The sequence below is a fragment of the Haliotis asinina genome, chromosome 4, assembly GCF_037392515.1.
Source record: "Haliotis asinina isolate JCU_RB_2024 chromosome 4, JCU_Hal_asi_v2, whole genome shotgun sequence".
Lineage (NCBI taxonomy): Eukaryota > Metazoa > Mollusca > Gastropoda > Lepetellida > Haliotidae > Haliotis > Haliotis asinina.
The window spans coordinates 66,823,054-66,829,193 of NC_090283.1; the positions used below are offsets into that span (position 1 = coordinate 66,823,054).

The 6,140-nt window shown below is 42.6% G+C and overlaps 1 long non-coding RNA gene across 1 annotated transcript; it reads left to right on the plus strand.

Annotated features, from left to right (window-relative positions):
• Window positions 1–1,316: 1,316 nt before the first annotated feature.
• LOC137282664 (uncharacterized) lies at window positions 1,317–3,272 on the plus strand. The gene is made up of 5 exons (XR_010956829.1): window positions 1,317–1,357; window positions 1,927–2,010; window positions 2,357–2,396; window positions 2,549–2,677; window positions 2,930–3,272. It is a non-coding gene; the product is annotated as an uncharacterized lncRNA (long non-coding RNA).
• The last annotated feature ends 2,868 nt before the right edge of the window (window positions 3,273–6,140 follow it).

Sequence of the window (6,140 nt, forward strand, 5' to 3'; positions counted from 1 at the left end):
AGTGAATTAATGAAATATTCAAAGTGAAATTACCTAGTAACATGAGCACATACCTTCGATAGACAAGGGTGATCCTCCAGGAGCAGTCGTGTCCAGATTTTTCTCACAACAGCCTAAAAGATTAAATCAAATACGTTAAATATAACAGGTATATATATATGATTATGCTCAACACATATGTATTAAATTATTGAAAAATTACATGAAATTTTAAATGTATCCTACGCAGAGCTAACAGTTTCTTATATGAATTTAGTGTTTGCCTCAAATAGTTCAGAAACACATCTGACCCCTCTGAGCGAAATTTGGGGGTAAACAATTTCATTTCACTAATGATCCAGGATTGCATTTAATAAATTACACCGAAATGTTGCCATTGTAAAAGCCCATCATTTTTATAATTCTTTAAAATATATCTGAATTGGTGAAATACATCTTGCAATACCCAGTAAACCCATGAGTGAACCACTACATATGGCGGATCTTTTTGATGCAGATCGTAATTCATCCCCCCCCCCCCCCCCCCCCCCACACACACACACATCTTTTGTACAAGTGTTAACCGAGTTGCAACGCTAAAATTTGCAAACTATTAACAGGAGCACTAAAATCAAAAGTCTGCCCCTTTAAACTTAAATAAATACTTGTGGTTAGTACTATGATAGTTACTTACAAATACAAGCTTGGTGTATTCTATACCATGTCGATCTATTGAAATGGAATATAAACAAACTTATTTGTCAGGCCTATTTTACTTAGATTTAACGATAACATTTAAAAATAATACGAGCGAAAATATACATTCGCGGGATAAACTTTATAATCTATCCGGATTTCTGTCATTCACGCAATATTTCTTTAAACGTTATTTACAATAAAATACCCTCGGTCTTACCTGACACCAGAGACCATATAATAGATGGTCTCTGCTGACACATCCGAGGTACTCCGAGTTGCTCGCATCCGTTCTCTGCTTTCTTCTCCAAGTCGCGAATTCTTTCGTCGAGTGCTTTTGGGGAAAGTGAGGTGGCCATGGCAAAGTTTACACGACGCAGCCATCTTATGCTTAAAGTTTTGAAAAAAAAAATGTTCCTACCCGCCAAACAAGATGGCGTCTCGCTAACACTCACGGGAAATAGACAGTTTTGTCATTGTGTTTTTCTAAATAAATCTAATGTGACCATTTGACAGTAGATTTCCTCGTTCTACAACAAAAGAGGAAGGTACACCCTGTTGTGAGTTGTTTTGTTAACAGTTAGATAGTCTCGCGTGGACGTGATCCTGTCGCCAATCGTTTATTTGTTTACATTGCCGACATCAAAGGGGAGTGTGAAAAGTGGAATTCAGCGGATTGAATGTAAGTACTCAAAGTGACAACAGTGAGCAGTTATGGTTTTAGCAGTCTTTTCATCGCATTAGCGTCACTGATTGCTTTTTCTCAGTGTCAAGCATCAATATGTAGACCTTGTGATTATTAACAGTGATTAATTGTGAAAACATGTTCACCTTACTTTAACATGCCCGAGCGTCATGAGTCCTACTGATTTAGCACTCATGGGAAACTTTATTGTGGCAAATAAGTTATTTTCTAAAATCCTGTCAGGAGAAGGTAGTATCCGGATATATTTCTGCTGGATGGACCCCCCCCCCACACACACACACACGTACCATGTAAGTAATTTACGCACTGTGCTCACAACATTGTTTGTTCTTTTCAGTTATACACCCAGATCTACTATCCCTATCTACCCTTTAAGTTAACTTTACTACTATTACTAATATAATTTGGTGATGTGTCACAATTTCTTTGAAACCTTAATTCATTTGTCAATGTGAATGAAGAATGAAACACAATCCCACTGACCTTTGGCTATGATTTGTACATGCATAATTTCTGTAGACTATTCGTGGCACTTTCTGCTGCAGGGACACAGTTCTTTGTGGACATTGCGACAAGTAATTGTCAAGAAAAACAGCCTAAAATCACGAGGAATACGTTTCTGAAATATGGTTGGTTTCTACAATATTTGTTTTAACATGGGTACCCAGAGATATTCCGCATATATGTCTTCGTTATATCTATTCATATAATCTGTACTCCAGAAATATTTCAACCAAGTCACATCATACATTTATTAGTTCATCAAATTATCTAGTATCTTGTGTTCTGTGTCAGTTCTGTGTATCCAGTTGTACCAGTTAATCAGTTTCCTGGTTGATATTTGTTTTATAACCATTAAAACCTTGTCCATCAGTACATGTTGCATGTGTTAGCCCTACAATGCATTGACATTATCATCACACCTCAAGCTTCATATTTCTGAAAGAATCGTTGTGTCAGTTATTTGTTTTACAGATATGGATTGTGGACCAACAAACTCGGAGAATGATGCCCGGTAAGGGAATCTCTTTTATAATAATATTATTCATATAGCTTTATAATGAAGCTGACACTATGTTAATACATACAACAAACCTTTTTGACCTCACTCAAAGTGTAACTGTACACGGATTCAAGCATAATATATACATATATTTTAAATTCCAGGAGAAATACGGCTTTTCTGCCCTCACTGCCAGACGTCTGTTTCAAGAAAAACACGTTATCTCCATCTCCGTAACAAGATGTTTGTTAGTTTGTAAAGATTTTTCGGGTGAATGACAAATGTTTCATCAGGTTAGTCATCAAAGAATTTTTAGATTTCACTAAAAATCGAGTTTGCACTGTCACTTTGCTATCCATGTTTAATATATTTAATGTATGTATCATACATGTAACTGTAATAACTGAAAGTGAGCAAATGGTAATACGTATTTAATATTTGTAATACATGTTATCTGCATTATCATATATATTGCTGTGTTTCATTCATTGAATTGTCTCTCAGTTGAAATGATGATTCAAACTGAATGTCCTTTTCCTTTCCAGACACTGACAGTGACCAAGATATTAACAGCACATTCAAGGTTTGCGAGCTATTACCACCACAATGTGAGAGCCTGATTGATTCGGATTCAGATGTTTCGCCAGATATTAACCAGGACTCGCATACACCAACAAACATCTACAGAAGAACAAAGCACTTTGTGTACTGGCTAGCTCGTGTTCATTCAGTGTGCCTACTTCCTGAGCAATGCTTGTGTGCAGAGAATTCTGTTACTCTTCTCTGAGCGCCCCAGTTTCTTAATACAGCGAATTGTGTACTACTGCAACTGCCCTGTTGCATTAAAATGTGAGCTTTTCTAAGAAATGAAACAGTTGGATCATAATATTTCCAGCGTTTGTTTTTTGTTCAAATAAATATGTAATAAATATAACAAGATAATACAACATATTTCAGCTTTCTAAACTAAGCGAACTCTCATTGTCATCATCCTTGTACAGAAACCTAGCGGAAACCTACATTACCCAAGATCCACAAGGTTTCCGCAAGACCAGAAACTTACTCACTCCAGCTATAAAGGTTTCAGTAAACTGAAACTAAATGGAAACTTCCAACTACAGTTTCAGTTGACGAAAACATGACGGAAACTAAGACTTGTTAGTTTCAGTTGTGGAAACTATGCGGAAACTCTCATTGCGCGTTTCCTGAAACTGAAACCTAGCGGAAACCTACATTACCCAGTATCCATCAGGTTTCCGCAAGAACGGAAACCAAGTTATTTTTGCTGTGCAAGGTGAACCATTACGAAGTCAAACTCCCCTTTCCCATTCAAGTGAATCGTCAAGAGTGGGAAGTGGGCGTCAGTGAACTTCATTTTCCCATGACGTGATACAACGTGTCGTACCCCTTCAACTGGTTTGTGCTTCGCATCAACTTGGAACGGTTGACCAGGATTTACAGTTCAGGAGCACCGGATGCGACCGTGACCGAAGAGACCTCAGGCATCATCCGAGCCGTCAGCGAAAAGGTGATCATTCCCGAAGGCGTGTATTCCGCTCGAGAACTGGTCCAGAGACTGAACATCCTGCTTCAGCGTGCCTGTGCACGATTGTTGGAAAAGCATACAGCTAATGTGTACCAGTCGGATGCCAGAGGTCGTTACACCGTCACCGTGAACTACCCCAAAGAAGAACTCCGATTTGAAATGCGCGGCCCAACGCACGCCAACTTTTATGCTCCCACACCGAAAGACATGTGCAGGGCCATCTCGGGTTCTTCCTGCAAAACAGCCTCCCAACCAGACCAAGATGCCATCAGGTCTGCCTACACCACGCAACTGGTGTTGCCTGTTTCCTTGGTACGCATGCTCGGATTCATGCAACTCCCCGTGGTCGACGAAGCAGAGGAAATAAGTCAAGTCTCCACTTACCCTGTCCAAGTGAGTGTGTTTGACCGTCCTCTTGTGGTGGGGGAAGAGGAAGCCGACCATCTGGCTGGCTTTGATACGGTGTACGTCTACTCGGATGTGGTAGAAGATCAAATCGTCGGGGATACCATGGCTCCCTTACTGATGTATGTTCCCGTATCTCGTCGAATGATGGAAGACAGCGTCGTGATGAAAACTCCCCAGCATGTACGCTACATGGGATTGCGTCAGGGAACCACGGATGCCATTCAAATCTATTTAATGGATGACATAGGACGACCCGTGCCATTCCAGAGTGGGAAGACCATCGTGACACTCCATTTCCGTCCCCGTCGTCTGGGCACGTACTGACATGGTAGGACATCAGTGTATCTGACACCGGTGCAGCACCGGCTTGGGTGGCCTACAACAACAAGGACGAGGTTTAGCCGCGTACCGAGGTCGCATTCATCAACGCGGGAGAGGTCTCGGAAGCATCTTGGGAAGCTTGGGCCGTTCAGCCCTCTCCATGCTGAAGACGGTGGGAAAATCGGCTCTCAAAACCGGTGTGAAGATGCTGCCAGGCTTAATGCAAGATATTCGTTCTGGCCGTCGTAGTGTACGGGACAGTTTGAAACATCATGGAAAACAGGCCTTACTGACCACCTTGCAGTCACAGTCATCACCGGCACACAAAAGAAAACGAAATCCACTGTCTGGTCCCATAAAGAAGAAGAAGAAGAAGAAGAAACAACAACAAAAACGCCAAGCTTTGTTTTGAGTCGTCATGGAACTTTGTGACATTGGACTTGACATAAAAAAGGATCATTCCCATGAACAAGGGTCAGTTCAACACCAGACACGAACCTGTCAAGACCTGTTGGGCAGACCTGTCAAGATGATGCGCCGGGATGCTGGTGAATGTGCCAAGTCACAGTTGGATCACTTTTCGGTTCCTCCTGTGGTGACGTCAGTTCAAGAGGGTCAGTGGATTTGATACAGTCCTCTGGCACCCCCTTCGGTGGCGGGTCCCCTCCAGTTTAACATTGCCAACCCTGTGAATGCGTACATCGATTTGAATCAGTGTTACCTTCGCATCTGCCTCAAAATCAAAAATACCGATGGTACGGATGCCACTCATGATGGGGATGACCGACTCGTCATGTCCACGGTGAACAACATGATGCATTCCCTCTTTCGAGAAGTGCGTGTGCAAGTGGGACACAACCAGTTGGAAATCACCCCCTCCATGGGAACCTATCCCTACCGAGCCTATTTGGAAACGTTACTGAGTTATGGGAAGGCAGCCAAAGGGACGCATCTCCAGTGCCCAGGATGGTACACCGATGAAGCTGGAAAAATGGATGACTTCAATGCCGTCGCTCAGAATGTCAATGCAGGACTCGTCGCACGACGGCGGGTCATTTTACCCACCCGAGAAGTGGAACTGACAGGACGTCTCCACTGTGACCTGTTTCTCCAAGACCGGTACCTGGTGGATGGCGTCCCTATGAAACTAGAACTGATTCGGAGCCCGAGTGATTTCTACTTGATGAGTGCTGGAGATGTGGAATGTCGATTTGAACTGACCAAAGCCGAGTTTTACGTACGCCAAGTCAACATCGATCCTGCCATACGGGAACAGCACGTGAAACACATGTCACCAGGAGTCACGGCCAAATATCCTTTGACCCGAGTCCAAGTCACGGCTCACGACATTCCAGGAGGAGGGCGCGATTTCCACAAAGATCAACTGGTGGGAGGACAACTGCCCAAACGCGTGGTGTTGGGACTGGTGGACAACGATGCTTTTGCCGGTAGCAAGGAAAAGAACCCCTTCCATTTCAAAC